Here is a 21,188-nt window from a genome sequence, read left to right as displayed (position 1 = left end):
ATTTCACTCCAGGTGCGATTCTACTGACCCACTAGGTAGTTTAGTTTTCATTAAAACAAACTTTATTTAAGAACACAGAAAAACAAAAAGAATTAGCATAAATTTTACCATTTAAACTTGACAAAGTATAATTCTTCAGTTCTCTCTACATTCCTAACTTAAACACATTCCCACAGACATAAATCCTACTTCAGAATCAATTTGCACAAAAACAGATATGTGGATGCTAGATTTCCTGCATTTTAACCCTTCTGGACAGAAGCAGGAAGACACCTGCCTTCTGACTCCAATACAGCAGTTTCTGGAGAATAATTTATCTTCAAGCAGCAGAACTTCAGAGAAGAGATTTATTTTCAGGCAGATCCAAGTCTCCAAATCCAGCAAGAGACAGACAGAGCTATTCTTCTCTCTACAGATCCTAAACAACAACAGAATTGGGTTTCTCTGTGAGCCTAGTTCCATCCAGTCACATTACTTTGTGTTGTGACACAAATCAAGCTCCACTCAAAAACACAACCTCAGGGGGAAAACAACAACACTACATTAGTCTAGATTAAAACAAACATCCAGCATTTATGATCATTCATGTTGTTGCAGTAACAGCATGGGCTGCTGGGTACAGACAACATGGCACCAATAATTAACCAGACTGCTGAAACAAATCCTACACAAGAAAAAGACAAATACATTTCCTGATGCAGTATCATCACAGTCTCTTATACAAATTAGATACAGATGAAGATGCTCTGTCAGAGGAATGGCGCAGACTCAATGGACTGAATGGCCTCTTGTGCACGAAGGGAATTCTAAGCAATAAAAAAGTTACTGTTTGGAATGCAGGCAGCCCCCTGACCTACAACACAATTCTAAGTCAAAAGGTTACAAGTGGGAACTGATTTTCCTACATGAACAATGGTATAAATGGTGAATTGGTTCCTGAAGAGGCCAGAAATCAGTCAGGGCACTCAGCCCTAAACGTTCTCAACTCTTGCCTGTTCAGGTGGCTGAGGTGACTGTTGATGCCTGCATGTATTAACTCAACTGAAGTCATCAGTCGTCTATTTGCCTTCAACTTCTGTGAGCTTTTATTAAATACAAAGTATACAATTGCATCAAAATTGCAATAGTTGCACCAAAAAAAATTTAATATTCATTTTCAACGAAAGAAAGATATTTGGCCTGTCCAATCACACAGATAAGTGGTGCAGAAAGTCAATGCACACATATCAATGTGCTGGCATGATGTTGTAAAGTTGAAACTAATGCTGTAAAGTGCAAATGGGCTTCAATTTATAAACGTTGTAACTCGAAACCTGTGAATTAAGTTTTCTTCCATAACAGGCCTGTACGTTATTAGATGAGTTGACTCTTAAGCTGGAGCAAAGGTCTTGAAATGCAGAGGATTCTTTTAGGCCTCTTATCAGGAGTTTGGATCTTGAGAATCCCCCTCTCACTTTCAAGATATGGCTATTTATTATCTTGGCTGCTCAGTTGACTGCAACTGGTTCAATGGCTTTCTGATGGTCTCAAAGTCACAGAAAAGCTGACTCTTGCTGTTTTAAAAGCAGACAACAAATATCGCTGTCCCTAAGAACATAAGAAATAGGAGCAAGAGTAGGCCATCTAGCCCTTCGAGCCTGCCCCGCCATTCAATAAGATCATGGCTGATCTGAAGTGGATCAGTTCCACTTTCCCGCTTTTTCCCCATAACCCTTAATTCCCTTGTCTGTCAAAAACCTATCTACCCCTGACTTAAATATATTTAGCGAGGTAGCCTCCACCACTTCAATGGGCAGAGAATTCCAGAGATTCACCACCCTTTGAGTGAAGAAGTTCCTCCTCAACTCCGTTCTAAACTGCCCCCCCTTATGTTGAGGCTGCGCCCTCTAGTCCTGCTATCCTTTCTGAGCGGGAAGAATCTCTCTACTTCTACCCTATCCATCCCTTTCATTATCTTATACGTCTCTATAAAATCCCCCCTCATCCTTCTAAACTCCAACGAGTACAGACCCAGTCTATTTAGTCTCTCTTCATAGTCCAACCCCCTCATCTCCAGTATCAGTCTAGTAAACCTCCTCTGCACTCCCTCCAAGGCCAAAATATCCTTGCGCAAGTGCAGCGACCAAAACGACACACAGTACTCCAGCTGCGGCCTCACCAATGACCTGTACAGTTGCAGCAAGACCTCCCTGCTTTTATATTCTATCCCCCTCACTATAAAGGCCAGCATTCCATTCGCCTTCTTGATCACCTGCTGCACTGGCAGCCTAGGTTTTTGCAACTAATGCTCAAGGATCCCCAGGTCCCTCTGCACCGTAGCATGCTGCAGCTTTTCGCCCTTTAAATAGTAATCCCTCCTACTATTATTTCTGCCAAAGTGGATAACCTCACACTTGCTAACATTGTACTCCATCTGCCATGTCCTCACCCACTTGCTCAGCCTATCCAGATCCCTCTGCAGACTTTCCACACCCTCTGCACAATTTGCTTTTCCACTCATCTTCGTGTCATCAGCAAATTTCGTTACCCTACACTCAGCCTCCTCCTCCTCCAGATCATCTATATAAATGGTAAATAGCTGAGGCCCCAGCACCAATCCCTGCAGCACTCCACTAGTCACCAACCGCCAATCAGAATAGCACCCATTGATACCAACTCTCTGCCTCCTATTAGACAACCAATCCTCTATCCGCGCTAACACTTCACCCCCAACTCCATGCACCCTAACCTTCTGAAGCAACCTTTTGTGAGGTATTTTACCAAACGCCTTTTGAAAATCGAGAAACACCACATCCACCGGTTCCCTTCTGTCTACCGCACTAGTCACGTTCTCATAGAAATCCAATAAATTCGTCAAACACGACTTCTCCTTAACAAATCCGTGCCGCGTCTGCTCTATCAAACCATTCCTTTCCAGGTGCCTCGCTATTTCTTCTTTGATGACAGATTCAAGCATTTTTCCAACTACAGACATTAAACTAACCGGCCTATAATTCCCTGCCTTTTGTCTGCTACCTTTTTAAAACAGCGGTGTAACATTAGCCGTTTTCCAATCTTCCGGCACTTCCCCGGAATCCAGCGAATTTTGGTAAATAATCACCTCTGCCATTTCCTTCAGAACCCGGGGATGCATTCCATCCGGTCCTGGGGACTTGTCCACCATCAGTCCCGTTAGTCTATCAAGCACTACCTCTCTAGTGACAGTAATCGCATTCAGGCCCTCAACTCCTACCATCCTTCTATCTTTAACATCCGGCAAACAATTCGCATCCTCCTCCGTGAAGACCGAGGCAAAAAACTTATTTAAGGCCTCCGCCATTTCATCTCCCACCACTAAATCCCCCCCTCTCATCCTCTAAGGGTCCAACATTCACTCTAGCCAGCCTCCTCCTCTTTGTATATTTGTAAAAACTTACTGTCCTTTTTTATATTTAGTGCTAGTTTAGCTTCATAGTCTATCCTTCCTTTCTTTATCAACTTCTTAATCATTCTTTGTTGATTTTTAAACCTTTCCCAATCTTCTACTCGCCCACTACTTTTAGCCACTCTGAACACATCAGCTTTTAATTTAATACTCTTTTATTTCCTTCGATAACCGCAACTTCTCTACCATCGGAATATATTTCTGCTGAGCACCGAAAAAGATCTCCTTAAAGATCCTCCACTGCTCCTCAGCAGTCCTACCAACTAATCTGCGCCCCCAAACTACATTTGCCAATTCCTCTCTCATCCTGTCGTACTCCCCTCTGTTCAGAGGGCACAAGTTCGGGAACCTACTTTCTCATCCTCCATGCCGCGTGACCTGATACAAATCCAAAATCCTGTCCCAAATAAAACCTATTTTACGTTAGGCCAGTAAACATTATGGACTTTAACTTTTCAGGTGAGACAGCCAAAGCCTTCATTTAGATGAGGGATCATCACAATATGACAGATTGATGGGATCCATTCTTAATTCATCTAATAGCTACAGCACCTCCCTCTGCAACTGGATCCTGAACTTCCTAACTCACAGACCACAATCAGTAAGGATACGCAACAACACTTCCTCCACGATCATCCTCAACACCCATGCCCCACAAGGCTGTGTTCTCAGCCCTCTACTATATTCCTTATACACCTATGACTGTGTGGCCAAATTCCCCTCCAATTCAATTTTCAAGTTTCCTGACAACACCACGTAGTGGGTTGGATCTCAAACAATGACAAGGCAGAGCACAGGAACGAGACAGAGAATCTGGTGAACTGGTGCAGCAGCAATGATCTCTTCCTCAATGTCAACAAAACAAAGGAAATTATCATCGGTTTCAGGAAGTGTAAAGGAGAACATACCCCTATCTACATCAACAGGGACGAAATAGGAAGGGTCCAAAGCTTCAAGTTTTTAGGTGCCCAGATCACGAACAACCTGTCCTGGTTGCCGATAATACAGTTAAGAAAGCCCACCAACGCCTCTACTTTATCAGATTAAGAAAATTTGGCACATCAGCTACGACTCTCACCAATGTTTACAGATACACCACAGAAAGCATTCTTTCTGGCTGTATCAAAGCTATGACTCCTGCTCTGCCCAAGACTGCAAGGAACTACAAACGGTCGTGAATGTAACTCAAATCTCGCAATCCAGCCTCCCATCCATTGACTCTGTCTACACTTCCTGTTGCCTCAGCAAAGTAGCCAGCATAATTAAGGACCCCCCACACATTCTCTCTTCCACTTTATATTGCATTAAGTTTATCTTTCTCTGCACTTTAGCTATGACTGTAACACTATACTCCCCACTCTTTCGTTTCCTTCTCTATGAATGGTATGTTTTGTCTGTGTAGCGCACAAGAAACAATATTTTTCACTGTATGAGAGTGCAAAATGTAGTGTTACAGTCATAGCTAGTGTGTAGAGAAAGATCAACTTAATGCAAGGCAAGTCCATTCAAAAGTCTGAAGATGGTGTGGTCAATGAAGACTGCAGGCAACTTAAGAATTAAGAATAATCACTCAGTCACAGATGTATGGAATGTCATTTCTAGCTTTGAGTAGGGCCATTTTGGCCACATGGAGGAGGCCACAAAGGGAGGACAGAAAGTAAGAAGTCACCCTTTTCTGCCCACAGCACTAATTTTTGTGTGGGGGCAAGGTTGCAATGCATTGACTGTATTGGAAAGCCCCAGGTGATCTGCACTTATTTACATTCTACAACTTTAGGAAAAACACTCAAATGCTGTTCTCAATTTCATTTCAATGGAGGGGCAAAGAAAGTTCAATTTTAGCAAAAAAACTGACAAAGAATCAAATCATCCGAGAGCTTTGTTACATGACGCCATCTAGCACTAAGGTGGCATTGCAAAGACAATTAGCAATAGCCCACAAAAAAGCAAACGAACACCATGCGAGATAAACAATGCTCTTGATAGCTTGCAAGTTGATAAATCAGCTTGGCTCAAGCCCAGCAACAGTTTCAATAAAACTGCGAATTATTTGCAAAGAACCATTTGATAAAAATTAAGTTGTGCCCCTTTTTCTTTGGATTGTAAATTCTACACTGATAGTTTATTCAGCTTTTGCATGACATATTATTGACTCATAACATTTAACCCAATCTCCCTATACACTTGATATGGTGCATTAACAAAAAGTTGTGGAACAATAAATAGAACCAGAAATTCTTCCAACTACTCTGCACTTAGATCAGAAAGTTCCTCACAGCAACTAATGCACGTCCTTGGGTAGCAATATCAGCTTGCACATGGAGCAGGATAACAAAAGTAATCAAACACCAAACAGGGAATCAAATACACACCAATAACAGTTTTCATGCATCAAGACAAAAGTTCCATTGTGGCTGGTCTAGAAAACTTTACACAGTCAGGAATTTGCCAATTAAAGACACCAAGTCCTCATGAACTAGGCTTACCCATGATGTTGATAGGCTAAGTCAAGCCTGTAAACTGACTTTTGTTTTTGATGACAAAAGATCAAGATCAAAAATCTTGTCTCCTTTCCAAAAATTTAGGACTCAATCGTTTTTGTTTTACGTTGTTTATTGTCATTACATTTGTTTTATCACAGTTGATATAATAGTTCATAACATTTACTATTCTGTCATGCTACTAAAATAATCTCACAAAGCAATCAACCCAACAGGGATATAACCTTTACACAGGGGAGAAGTCAAAAAGGTACTAGCTTGCCTCTGGATTAACAAACAGCACAAAAGCCCTGAAAGAGACTGGGACAAAATCTAACCTTCGAAATAACAGAAGAAATGTAGAAAATTACCAAAACAGACCATCATAACCACAATCTGCAACAGAAAGCAAAAAGATCAGCCACATTATAAATACATCAAGCATGCAGGTGGACCACTCCTAACTTTTTGATCCAGTCAGTCAACGTTTCCACCCTATGCTGGCATGGTCGTAGTTGTTAGCACTGTTGTCTCAGAGTGCCGGAGACCCGGATTCAATTCCGGCCTTGGGTGATGAGTTTGCACATTCTCGCCGTGTCTCCCAAATGCATATATATTTCACTCCTGAACAGCAAATTCACATACTGGTTTCTCTCCACATTGCTCTACCATCTTCTCTTTTCAAGCTCTACACGTCTACATTCTTATTACCTTTCACTCACGTATCGTACCATTCCTTTTGTATATTTGATCTTAGGATGATAGATTTGTTGGCAAGACAAACATTTGTAGCCCATGCCCAAATGCCCTTAAGAGGAGTTGCCTTCTTGAAATGCTGCAATCCACGTATTGTAGGATACACACACACTGCCATTCAGAAAGCTGTTCCAGGATTTTGATAGCGACCGCGGAGTAACAGCAATATAGTTCTAAGTCAGGATTGTGTATAGCTTGAGGGGATACTTCCAAGTGGTGATGTTACCATGCATCTGCCGCCTTCTACATGGTAGGGGTCACAAGTTTAGAATATGCTAAAAGGTGCCATTAAGTTTGTTTACTTAGAAGTTTAATGATTAGTGTCACAAGTCCACTTACATTAACACTGCAATGAAGTTTGTGAAATTCCCCTAGTCGTCACACTCCAGCGCTTGTTTGGGTACACTGAGGGAGAATTTAGCATGGCTGATGCATCTAACCAGCACATCTTTCAGGCTGTCAGAAGAAACCGGAGCAACCAAAGGAAACCCACGCAGACACGTAGAGAACATGCAGACTCTACACAGAGAGAGTTCCCAGCCTGGAATCAAACCTGGCACGATGAAGCAGCAGCACTAACCACCATGCCACCCACAAGCGTGGAGGTTTAAGGAAGTGTCTGGGTTGCTGATCAAGCATGTGGCAAGTTAATCATTGTAGAATTCCTACACTTTTAGCTGGAGGATTCATATGGTTGGTGCATTTAAATTTTATGTCAATGATAATACTCAGAATGCTAACATCACTGAATTTCAATCAGATTGGTCATTGCTTGCTACTTGGTACTCCAAGGTAAATGTTGCCCAGGCCTTGTTGCATGCAGGCATGGGCTCTTTTTGTATACAAGTAGTCGCAAAAGGTACTGTACACATCCTCAGACCGCACATTTCAAAGGTAATACAGCATTAAGAAAACTGGTTTCAATTTAGGCATTTACATTGGCACATCTCATTAAACAATTACCCTGGGCTGACGATATACTTACCAAAATTTTAATAATCATGCTCAAATCATCTGTCCACAGCCGTTGTCCATGCTTTACAGTTTCTCTTTCAATCTGCTTCATTAACCATTGATCCACAACCAGCAAAACAGGCTTGTGACTCCCAAGTGTAGCTCATTTTCACGCCCAATATCAGTCTTGTGCAATCTCTTCAAATGCAAGAACTCACATTGGACATAGCTTCTTTTATTGATCAAACTGGTACAAAGATCAGTTGTGTCAGATTAGATACAACTCTTCCACACTGTAACATTCTATGATTTTGTTTGCGCAGAAAACTCCCAACATGAATAAACTATAGCTACGGTTTGGAATTTCACACTACACTACAAATATAACTGTGCCATTTCTAGAGCAACAATCTGTCTCTTTCTGCATTCACAGCTTCAGTGCCAAGCGGCCACTGAGCAATCTATTACAATGGTATGGTTCAACTGCAATAAGATTTAATCACTCAAGGCTTGAAAATATACAAATATCAGATTTCGGTTTGCAGACTAATGAGGCCCAAAGGATCTGAGCTCAACAAGAATCTAAAATAACTACATGGAGAAAAAAGTATACTCCAATGCCTAATGCTACAAATGTATTAAAAAAGGCAAAGAAAATGTAATCTTACAAACTATACAGAGTAATTCTACAAAAACACTTAGAAGATTAAATAGCTATATACTTACAAACACATGGCACAGTACATCACAAGATGTTTGAAATGCTTTTAACATTTGAAAAAATTAAAAGACAACATCTCAACGCGCCCTACAGTTTATGCCAATCCTGCTCGACATATAAACAATGTGGATTACAAAGCCTGAAAAGTCTTCAACGGCTCACTGAGTTAGTCTGCAAAGGTTTAGCTGAAGTCACATTCATTGTACTGCCAAAGAAACAGACTGTGTCAGACATCGCAGACTAAACCCTCAAAACAAGAGGTGAGTTTACATGCATTTTCAGCCATTGATCTACAGACATCAGTCCTTTGATCTGCAGAACATGGATCTGAATCCAACTCAAACTGATGACATTTAAATCTCTTGTCTCTGTGCTAGTTGTAACAGTGCATTCTGGAGTTTCAGCTCAAGGTGCATTGTTGGATCAGAGTAAAGCAATCTTTGCTCTGCATTTGGCTTATACCATCCTTATCTGAGTGACTGCCGGCAGTACAATCTGATAACTACAGAGTGGGGGACAGAACTTTCTATTTTCATCATTGGCATCCTGAGCTCTGCCGAAACACACATTTATCCAAAAAGTGACATTGAAGAAATGCTTTCACAAATGAAAGGTTGTCGCACACTTTACCCTCTAATTTTCAACTAGGTTATTTCATGTTTATACATAATAAACAATATAAAAAGTCATCAATTCCAACACACCAGCACTAAAGATCAGGCAGGCATTTTGAAACAAGGTAATCCAAACATGAGCCCCGAGCCTTAGAAATCCAGTCCTTGAAGCCCAGGGAATACTGGCTTGCTGAATTTCCCATTTGTGTAGCTTGGCAAAGAGCCAGTTCATCATGGCTGGTGAATATATTGCAAATTAGAACATCAAGATGCGTCAGTCTCAGCAACTTGAAGTACATGCATGAATTACAACTTCCTTGATGCCCCCGAGGCTCCATGGTACAAATCTTTGCAGCCAACAGAAGCAAAGGCTTGGACATATTGACCTAGATTTTGCCGTCAAAGTAACAGTAAGGCTAATGGTGCTCATCTCATGAACAAATGGCACAAAGGGACAAAGCTAAACACAAATCTAGAAATGACTCAAGTTGTGCCACTCCACCGTTAACTTGATCAAACTGACATCTCGCCAATGACTGGTATGCTGTTGCTGCATTTGCACAATAGGTACGAACAAAACTTGGGAGACAACATTCAGTCAAGTAATTTCAATGCTAAATTTTAAGCAAGAGTATTGCTTACTGCCAGCCAGTTTACAACTGGAAACCTAATTAACCATGGTAGATGTCCTACAGCAACAAATTACGGTCCAATTATTTAAGGACTAAGCCCAATAACAGTGCAACAGGGAAAGTTAGAAATTGGATATTCAATGCCTGAAATCATATGCGCCAGACAAGATGAAGCATCAAGAACAGTGATGGAATCAGTGGAACTTTGTGGAGGGGGGGATGGGACAAAACACTCACCTTCTTCATTTGAGATTGACCAATGTTGCTTTGGAGGGTTGCCTTCACTTTGATCCCATGAAAATCTGTTAACTACAGGCTCCAGATTTGAGAATATGGTTCCTAACTCACTTCAAAAGTCAGCATTCTTCAGTTTCCTTTCTACCAAATGAAAGTCCACCCCGCACTCCACCCATTCTACATCAACAATGTCCCCTCCGCACATCAAGTTGGTCAAACCTTGCACGACTGCTGGTTAAACAAATTAGTGACGAAATATGGCACCATAGCACAGCATTGCTGCTTCACAGCTCCAGGGTCCTGGGTTCGATTCCCGGCTCAGCCCGTGTGGAGTTTGCACATTCTCCTCATGTCTGCGTAGGTTTCCTCCAGGTACTCCGGTTTCCTCCCACAGTCCAAAGATGTGCGAGTTAGGTTGATCGGCCATGCTAAGAAATTGCCCCTTAGTGTCTAGGGATGCGTAAATTAGGAGGATTAGTGGGTATAATATGTAGGGATATGGGGGTAGGGCCTGATGGGACTATGTTTGGTGCAGACTCGACAAGCCAAAGGGCCTCTTTCTGCACTGTAGGGTTCTATGATAATGAGCCAGGATCCAGCAACTAGAGAGTGAATTATGCAACAACCACTGTGTGTACTGCTAAGCATTGTTAAGCAACACTGGCATAAGAAAAAATAATTTCCAAGACGCCAGATCAAAAAAGACGCCAGAAGGGTAGTCAATATCGCTCTGGGCCAATAATCACATCTCAAATCTACCAAAATTCCAATGTTGTTACTAAATCAGTGACCAAATTGAATTTTCAGAAGAAATTTGAAGACTTGTTCATTTGTCCACTTGTTATGACAAAGTTATCTAATGTTGAGCATACGTAGTTAGCAGCAGATAAAGGATGCATCATTAAAAAATTAAAAAGATCTGCCTTGGACAATAAGTGTCTCATAAGTTGGGTTTTCTAAGTTGTCTATTTTATTATTTCTTGATGGGATGTGGACATCACTAACAACGCCAGCATTTAGTGCCCATCCCTAACTGCCGTTGAGGTGGTGGTGAGCCAACTTCCTGAATAGGTGCCATTCTGATGATGCTTGGGAGGACTTCCAGAATTTTAACCCAGTAAGAGTAAAAGGAACATGAACCCACTTTCAAGTCAGGAATAATTAAATAGGTATTTGAGTAGCATTGCAAAATAACTGATGCTAATGAGCCAAGTAAAACAACATCTGAAAAGTGACGTAGACACTTAACAGTTGATAATACACAAGTTATGATCAGGAATGCATTACCTGAAGGGATATTGAAAGCAGATCCACTAGTAACTTTCAAAAGGGAATTGGATATATGCTTGAAGAGGAAAAAAACTGCAGGACTATAAATAAAAAATAAACGGATAGCTCATGCAAAGACATGACATAATCACAATGGACTAAAATGGCCACATCCTCCTTCTGTGCTATAAGATTTTATCTTTCACAGTAAGTGTTTCAGAAAATCACTGGAATATCTCAAGGACATTTGAGAAGCCACAATAGTCAATTTAACAATTGCATATTTAATTGGAATGGTCATAATTAGAATACTGCACACAGCTCTGGGCACCATACCTTCAGAAAGACATGAATTGGTTGAAAAATTCAACAAGAATAATTCTTGGAAGCTGACAAAGATACAAAGGAGTAAATGTAATTAAATACAAGACGCAGATTGGAATATAATCTGAGTACTAAAAATTGTCAACTGAACAACAGGACAAGGAAACACTTCCCACCCTCAAGTGAGATTGGAAATAATTCTGTCACCATTGTTAAATGTGAATTCAACTGAAAGTATTTAAGTTGACTCAATTCATCCCTTCAGAAGCCAGTGCAAAAATATCTGATGAATCATGGGCTTAAAAGTTCAAGGTGTCAGATACCTTTATTGGGTGTTATCAGTCTTGTTGGGACAATAACAATTTACATCTGTAGAGGTCATGTAGGCTTACATCTTCAGGTTTTTATTGACTACATTCAGAAAATTTAATCCATCACCTTCCTGTTGTTATCCCCTTTTCCCAAAAAAATTAACTAAACCTGAACTTAACAACTTACCCCAAGAGACAGAAACTGTCAGAAAGAATGCTACGAGTCAAATGGGCATATTTTTTGATGTCAGAATCAGGCAATTCCAAAATCAAGGCTCAATTAAGTATTTCATATTTCCCTTCATTATCCCCACTCAAGGAAGTTTTCAAATTTATATTACAGATTAATTTCCCAAATGGCACATCATCTGATGCATCCAGAGAAAGATCAAGCGAATAAACATTACCAAAGGATGACTTTTAATGAGGCAGAACAATATTAATGTGAATCTCTAAACCTCTTGAAAGAAGTTGCTGCTCTTAAACATCATCCACCCAAAACACAATCCCTACTTAATCTCCATTTAAATCCCACATTATAGGTAGCTCTTAATTCAAACAATTAATTTCTAACCCAATGGTCCAACTCACAATAGTTGCAGTTATCACTTCAGCACATCCTCGTGTTAAAGTGCAGTAAAATGACTTCTGATCAAAAACAAATTGGAAATACTATTCACTTCTTTATTGGATTATACTTGCAAATGTGACCTGCTGTGACATGAATCAGAGTCACGTGTTTTCAATATTGCCCATCATAAAACCATCTTGAAATAAAAAATGAAATAAGTTTATAAAACAACTGCACAAGATCAACTAAGATTCCTAAAATAGTTTATCCCCCTGAGGAAAACTGCTTCGATTAACTACATCTTCAAGCTCACGTTTCGATCTAATTCCATTCCTACAGTAAGAGCTCCATCAGAAAATACTATCAGGAAACTTCAGATGTCTTACAAATTCCTCCCTTACGCGCCATCAACAGGTCCAGACAGCGGGCAATCGACAGGGCTGTCCATCCCGACTGCCTGCCCCTCTACTGCGGCTACGTTCGCGGCCAGGTGTCCCTGGAGAGGGAGGACGCAGTGTCCACGGGCGCAGTTGATACCTTCCGCACCCGCTGGGCACCGCAGGGGCTGGTGTGTGTTATAGACCCTTACAACCACATTTTGATTTAATGTTTTAAGTTTCCTTTGGACTTTAGTTTCTGTTCAGGCCATCCCCCCTTCCTTTTTGGGGGGCTGCCCCCCTTAACTTGTCCTTAAGTTAATTTGAGTTTGTTCTACTCGTTTGGCCGTTAAAAGAGCTCCCTGATGAGTCTTCCTTAAAAGAGATACCTGATGAGTCTTCACAAAAAGTAAAAAACACAAAAATAAGTACAAATTCCTCCCTTACATTTACCAAAAAACAATTATTTTCACTTACCATATTTTGCCCTCCCAACTACAAATGATCTCTTACAAGAAATTTTAGAGCATCCTGAGTCCTCCCTTTCATTAAATGCTTATGTAATAAAAACACTATTTGATTTATTATTGTCACATGTATTGGTATACTGTGAAAAGTATTGCTTCTTATGCGCTATACAAAACATGCCATTCATAGAGAAGGAAAGGAAAGGGTGTCGAATGTAGTATTAGTCATAGTTAGGGTGTAGAGAAAGATCAACTTAATATAAAAGAGATAGAGTTTTAAAAGCATAGAGCAAGAGTAAAAGAGTATTAGAGTGTATGCTGGGCACAGCTTGAAAGAAGTTGCCAGGCTCTGGCACAATCTTGGATTACCAAGACCCATACTAGCTCCTCTGGATGCCATACAATTAAACTGAGCAAACCCGGCCAATGCTGGGGTTCAGTTTAATTCGAGATTACCCTGAAAACACAACAAAACCTTAAACAAAAACATTAAAAACTATTAAACCTCTAAGGGTTTTCAATTATTAATTTTCTGAAAGTTCACAGAAAGTATTTTATATCAGCTGTTTACAATATCACACTGAAAAAAAACCTCTGCAACTCCAGAACAATCTAACAAGTTAAACAACTGTAAAATTACTATACTTCTGCTCAGCATGTTTTAAAAAGTCTATATAGCAATGGAAACATCATATTTATTCTGAAAAGAAGTAATTCAATAGGGAAAATGTCATAAACCAGGAATTGAAAACCATTTCTGGGGCACCTCCTTATTTCAGTTATTCCTGTTTAAGGCGTTTCTATGTCAATGCCAAACATACAAGTGTATTCTTACATCCTTAGTGCACAGTAACAGCTACAAAATGCAGGACTTACAAACAATCAGTCTTGTTCTACTTTACAGGTAGCAATAAAATCAGCAAGAATAAAATGAGCTGCAGAATTTTTTCATTAAAGACATGCCATTCACATAAAAAGTTAATCAAGCTTATCCGACACAACTCACTGCAAGCGAAAGGATCCAGAGAAGCAGACTGCTGGTTACTGGCCAAAGTCCAGGGGCCTGAGTAACAACAGTAACCACCACCCCATCCTGGGCAGGTACCTCCTCACCTCTCACAATCCAAGAACGACACAAAACTACCTTCACATTCACATTCACTTCAGGTTGTCTAAACTAAGCCGGTATAACATTTTACTAGGAGTCAGAACTCTGCCTGGTCTTGGGTTTCTAACCACCTACCTCCAGGACAAGGGAAACCCATCCACCTCCAATACACCCAATATAGAAGGATGGGAAGAGTTGATCCCTTCCCCAGCCCAACACCAATCCCAAGGGAGGGGGATTCCCTTCCCCAGCCCAACACCAATCCCAAGGGAGGGGGATTCCCTTCCCCAGCCCAACACCAATCCCAAGGGAGGGGGATTCCCTTCCCCAGCCCAACACCAATCCCAAGGGAGGGGGATTCCCTTCCCCAGCCCAACACCAATCCCAAGGGAGGGGGATTCCCTTCCCCAGCCCAACACCAATCCCAAGGGAGGGGGATTCCCTTCCCCAGCCCAACACCAATCCCAAGGGAGGGGGATTCCCTTCCCCAGCCCAACACCAATCCCAAGGGAGGGGGATTCCCTTCCCCATCACTGCGCCCCCTGATGTGGCGCTGGTCAATAAGATTCAATAGCAGCCTTGGAAAAGGGTGCCCAATGAGGGGGAGGGAGAGGATGAACAGTAGGAATAAAGAGCATTGTTCTCCACGGGAGCAGGCACGGGGTGAAGGGGCCGAATGGCCGTCCCGCGGTGCTGTTCCTATCCTATCCTGTGGATGAATTGGTTGTATATTTGTCGGGGGGGGGGGTTGGTGGTCGGTGGCCTCCTCCTCCTCCTCCTCCTCCTTGCCGGGCGGCTCCCCAACTTCCAACAGATTCCCTCAGATCGGGATCCAATTCGGAACCCACCGCCCCCCATCCGACAGACACCGTCTCTCCGATTCACCACCACCACCCACCGCCGCCTCACCTCACTCACTCACTCACTCACTCACCTCAGCGGCCGGCCGCTCTCCCCCACCCCCGGCGGGCGACTCTCTCCAGCTCCCTCACTCCCGGTGCCGAGACGAAGACTAAAGGCTCCCGCTCTCGCGCGCGCCCACGCGCGCGCCACCCCCACCCGCTCACACCTTCTCGCGCGCGCGCCACCCCCTCTTCCACTCGGCGCGCGCACACGCGCACGCTCGCGCGCCCCTGTCCATGCCGGGAACCCGCCGCGAGCGAGCGCCTTCCCGGGCGCCACCTGCTGTCCAGAGCCCATCCCAGCAGCAGCAGCAGCAGCGTCTGCGCGGGGGGCTGGGGGGGGGGGGGGGGCGTTCTTTGGGATCGAACCAAGTAAACAAACTTAAATTACGTTCGGACAAAGGAAAAGGGGGGGGCAGCTCCCCAAAAGGAGGGGGAACGGCCCGAACGGAAACAAAAGGTACAAATGAAACTTAAGATACGTCAAATCAAAATGTGATTGTTGGGGTCTATGAGGCACCTCAGCCCCTGCGGTGCCCAACGGGCACGGAAGGCCTCGACTGTGCCCGCAGACACCGCGTGCTCCCTCTCCAGGGACACCCGGCCGCGAACGTAACCACGGTAGAGGGGGCGGCATCTGGGGGGAGCAACAGCGGCATCTCTCCTCAAGTGCCTTTATTCTATTACATGTCACAGGTAGGGTTTACATTAACACTGCAATGAAGTTACGGTGAAAATGCCCCCTCCCCCCCCCCCCCCCCCCCCAGTCGCCACGCTCCAGCCCCTGATCGGGTACGCTGGTAGAATCCTTGAGGTAAAAACTCTGACAACACCAGGATTAAGTCCATTCATATGGCCATTCACCTGATGAAGGGACAAACCCTGAAAGCTTGGCATTGGCGAGGCCGCAGCTGGAGTACTGTGTGCAGTTTTGGTCGCCACACTTACGCAAGGATATTTTGGCCTTGGAGGGAGTGCAGAGGAGGTTTACTAGGCTGATGCCGGAGTTGAGGGGGTTGAGGTATGAGGAGAGGCTGAATAAACTAGGCTTGTACTCGTTAGAGTTTAGAAGAATGAGGGGAGATCTCATTGAGACATATAAGATGATGAATGGGATGGATAGGATAGAGGTGGAGAGACTCTTCCTGCTCAGAAAGGACAGTAGGACTAGGGGACACAGCCTCAAGATAAAAGGGGGGCGGTTTAGAACGGAGTTGAGGAAGAACTTCTTCACTCAAAGGGTGGTGAATCTCTGGAATTCTCTGCCCGTTGAAGTGGTGGAGGCTACCTCGCTAAATATTTTTAAGACGCGGGTGGATGGGTTTTTGATAAGAGAGGGGATTAAGGGTTATGGGGAGAGAGCGGGAATGTGGAACTGAGCCACGACAGATCAGCCATGATCTTATTGAATGGCGGGGCAGGCTCGAAGGGCTAGATGGCCTACTCCTGCTCCTATTTCTTATGTTCTTATGTTTACCATCAAATAAATCAGTTGGACTTAAACCTGGTGTTGTCCGACTTTTTACCATGTTTACCCCAGTCCAAAGCCGGCATATCCACATCATGAATCCTTGCAGTGCAGAAGGAAGGCCATTCGGCCCATCAAGTCTGCACCAACCGCAATCCCACTCAACCCCACTCCCCATAACACCATGCATTTACCCTGCTCATCTGCCTGACACTAAAGGGCAATTTAGCATGGCCAATACACCTAACCGGCACATTTTTCGGATTGCAGAAGAAACTGGAGCACCCAGAGGAATCATTAAATCCACGTACAATCCCTCTAGTGTAGATTCGGCCCATTGAGCCGGCACCAACAAAAATCCCACCCATTTTAGTAATTGCACGTATTTACCCTGCTAGTCCCCCAACACTACGAGACAATTTACCAGGGCTAATAAACTTAATCCGCACATCTTTGGACTCTGGGGGAAAACCGCAGCACCCAGAGGAAATGAACGCAGGCATGGGGAGAATGTGCAGACTCCACACAGACAGTGACCAAAGCTGGGAATTGAATGCACTTCCCCGGCGCTGTGAGGCAGCAGTGCTAATCACTGTGCCACTGCTGCCTTATTGGCAACCAACACCTCTCCACTGTTGTCTAGTTGGATCAATCTTGCTTTGATCTAGTTCACTATTTACCCATGTAATCATGCCCAGAATACCACTTTCAATGGCTTCTTTTCTGCTCCTGGACTATTACTTTTGTTCTTCCCCATAGATCTATCCTTGGCCCCTGCTATTTCTCACATATACACAGCCCTCAGCAACATCATCCAAAACAAAACACTAGTTTTCACATATGTGCTGACATCACCGAACTCTAGTTCACAACCACCTCTCTTGACTCCTTCACTGTTGTCAAATTATCAGACACCCAGTACTGGATGAGAAGAATTTTTCTCCAGTTGACTATTATGAATGCTGAAGTTCTTGTTATCAGAGCTTACTCCAAATCCTGTTCACTGATTACCAACTATATCCCTCTTCCTGGCACCAATCTGACACTAAATCAGTCTGCTTGCAACATTGGTGTCACGTTTGACCCTGAGATGACTGTCCGACCGCATAGTCACACACTCATTCAGACCACATATTACCACCTCAGTAACATTGCCTGACTTTGCTCTAGACTCAGCTCATCTGCCGTCAGAACCCTCGTTCATTCCTTTGTCATCTCTAAGTTTGATTATTCCAACACATGCCTGGTTAAGTCTCCCACATTCAAAAACCATAAACCTGAGTTCATCCAAACCCTGTTGCCTGTTTCTTAACTTGCATCAAGTCCTGTTCATTTATCGGCCCTGTGCTCAGTGACTTAGATTGGCTTCTGGTCAAGTCATGTCTTCATTTTAAAATTCCAATGCTTGTTTTCAATTCTCTCCATGGCCTCAATTCTTCCTGTTTTTGTAATTATCCCCATTCCCATAACCCCCTAAGATATCTGTACTCATCTGGTCATTTGTGCATCCTTGATTTTAATAGTCCACCTTTGGGGATTATATCTTCAACTGCACAAGTCCTAAGTTCTGGAATACTCTTTCTATCCCTCAACTTCACTTTCCCCTTTTAAGGCACTCCTTAAGACCTACCTCTTTAGTCTCACTTGTGGTCACAGGAATTTAAGAACAGGGGTAGGTCATTCAGCCCATCAAGCCTGCTCTGCCATTCAATGTGATCATGGCTGATCATCCATCTCAATGCCATTTTCCCACATTATCCCCATATCCCTGGATGTCAATTGTCTCCAGAAATCTATTATTATCTGTCTTGGACATGCTTGACAATTGAGCTTCCACAGCCAAGTTACCTAATGTTTCCCAGCCTGGCTCTTATCATGGTCTTTTGAAGTGCCTTGTGCCATTTTATGACATTAAAATGCTAGATAGATATAATTTATTGTTCTGTTGAACCCATGTTTCTGGTGACAAAGCCATTAAAATCCTACAGTTGCAGAAGTGGAAAGAATAAACCCTGGAAATGTTCCAGAGATCATCAGAAGACTATGAAAGGAATGGGGAAGCACTGAGTGATTGGAAAAAATTATGAATCAAGTGTTAAATCAGGAATTTGATGGAAGTGTGAATTTGGTACAGAGAGGAGGGAGGTCTGCTTTTTAAAATCTTTTTGTTTTACCTCCTATAACTGGTAATATTGTTCTTGTGTTTCCAAGTCGGGAAAGTGGAACATGTATTCCTTCAGCTCACAAAATAACTAGTCAAATAAATAAGATTAGACAGACATGGCAAGGCTAATGGTGTACTGTGACCACCACGAGTGGGACCCTGTGGAACGCATCCCTATCTGTGGTAATATCCACATGTTGATCAACTATAGCTCAAAGTTCCTGAACTGGGATCTAAATTGTAGACATTCAGGGGCCTCAATGAGAGGGTACCTTGTCCCAGGAGACAACCACACCTTTTAGGTTAGGTAGAATTTTACAGCTGATCAATGGTCAGGAGGGTGTGATTGATAGTCAGAAAGGTATGGGGATCCAGCATGTTGTGATAGCCTTGACTTTTATCAACAGGTTCAAGTCAATACTACCTACGTGGAGGAAAAGAAGGACTACAGAGTTGATAAGAAAACAGAAAATGTGATATCATGGTGCAGGATGCCATTCAGGTGGGAGGAGCAAGAAGGAATGTGCTGGTGATAGAGGACAGTCTGGTTAGGCAATTGTGACTTGGAGTTCTGATGGTTGTGTTGCCTACCCAGTGTCAAGGTTAAGAATATTTCCTCACAGCGGGAGCTGAACTTGGAATGGGAGAGAGAGAGCATCCAGTTTCTATGGTACAAGTAGGAACTGATCAACATCAGAAGCACCCAATGAATGAGAGAGTTTAAGAAGTTCATGGCCAAATGACAACGCAGAACCTCAAAGGTGATAATCACTAGATTGTCATGTGAGTCATGCATTAATTGGCAAGAGATACTAAACCATCACTCAAAGAGTGGTGGAAGAAGAGATTTTGGTTCACGTACTCAAGAAAGAGAGAGTTATTCAGTTGGGAAGGACTCCACTTAAACCAGGCTGCAATCAGTGTCCTGGTAAATTAGATATCTAAGGCTGTAGGTAGGACTTTTAACCAACAAAATAGGTGAGGCTGAAGGACACTGTAGAAATCCAAAAAGAAAAGTTGAGACAAAAGAACAGTGTAGTGGTATGAGTAAAGACAAGCTAATTGAGAAAGAAAGAACAGAGTTTAACAGTAAAAGTGAATCAGTAATCAAGATCCATGCAAAGAATAGTGGTTAAAAAAAATCAAATTAAAGATTCTTTGTCAGCATCTACAATAAAATAGATGAGGTAGTGCCACAAATAGAAATAATTAGTTTAGATTTAATTGCCATTACAGAGATATAGTTACAAGGTGATCAAAATAGGGAAATAAATATATCAGAGAACGCATTCTGAGAAAACAAACAGAATGTGACAAAGGATAGGATAGCATAAGGGGGGAATTTTCCCATTCCACATACCCAGGGAACATAGCAGTCTGGGGGTGCGGACCATGCAAAGGTCCATTGACCTTCGGTCAGATTTTCTGGTTTTGGGGCAGGTGCAGCCGAAATATCTCAGCCAAGGAGTAAGTGAGAAAGGAGCTTTGCTCAGAAAATCCAGAAGTAGAATCAGTATGGGTGGAGGTTAGGAGATTAGGAACAGGGTGAGAAAATGTTGGTGGGAGTGATTCCTTGGCCTTTTAATATAGTTACATCATTGGACACAGAATTAAACGAAAAAAATTTTGGCGCTTGTAACAAAGGCAATATAATCATCATAGGGGATTTTAATCTTTATATGAAATGGACCCAATCAGTCTTGCAAAGGTGGTCTTTAAAATAAGTTCCTAGAATGCTTTCATGACATTCTCCTGGAATAATACTTTGTGGAACCAGATAGGCATATCATTATTTTAGATCAAGGATTGCACAATGAGGCAGGATTAATTAGCGTACAAGTCAGTCAAAGAAATATTGAAGAAGTCAGAAATGTTGGTACATTTCAACCTGAGGTTACCATGACAACTTGCCTGTGATTCATCATCATATGGAGCTGGAGCAATAGTGTCACAAATATTACCTTCAGGGGAAGAAAGATCAATAGACTTCATCATGTCGCAAACCTTACCAAATGCTGAATCAAAATATGGTCAGCAGGAGAAGGAGACACTAAATATAATCCTTGGAGTGAGGAAATTTCACCACTGACTCTATGGTCATCACTTAGGATCCATAGAATCCTATGGTGTAGAAGAAGGCCATGTGGCCCATCGAGTCTGCACTGACCACAATCCTACCCAGGCTCTATCCCCGTAATCCATGCATTTACCCTAGTCGGTCCCCCTGACAGTAAGGGGCAATTTAGCATGTTCAATCCACCTAATCCATACATCTTTGGACTGTGGGAGGAAACTGGAGCACCCAAAGGAAACACACACAGACATGGGAGAATGTGCAAACTCCACACAGACAGTGACCAAAGCTGGGAATCGAACCCGGATCCCTGGTGTGTGAGGCAGCTGTGCTAA

The 21,188-nt window shown here is 42.7% G+C and overlaps 1 protein-coding gene across 1 annotated transcript in view; it reads right to left on the bottom strand.

The window, feature by feature from the left end:
• eps8a (EGFR pathway substrate 8a, signaling adaptor) overlaps positions 1 to 15,201 on the bottom strand; it is a 169,828-nt gene extending 154,627 nt beyond the window's left edge. Inside the window, exon 1 of the mRNA XM_080207246.1 lies at positions 15,180 to 15,201. The gene's annotated coding sequence lies outside the window, so the exon portion shown is untranslated. The remainder of the gene's footprint in view (positions 1 to 15,179) is intronic.
• Between the last annotated feature and the right edge of the window lie 5,987 nt (positions 15,202 to 21,188).

The sequence above is a fragment of the Carcharhinus amblyrhynchos genome, chromosome 19 (genome assembly GCF_965287045.1).
Source record: "Carcharhinus amblyrhynchos chromosome 19, sCarAmb.v2.hapA, whole genome shotgun sequence".
NCBI lineage: Eukaryota > Metazoa > Chordata > Chondrichthyes > Carcharhiniformes > Carcharhinidae > Carcharhinus > Carcharhinus amblyrhynchos.
Note: the sequence above shows the minus strand (reverse complement) of the source record. Positions and strands in the feature narration are given on the sequence as shown.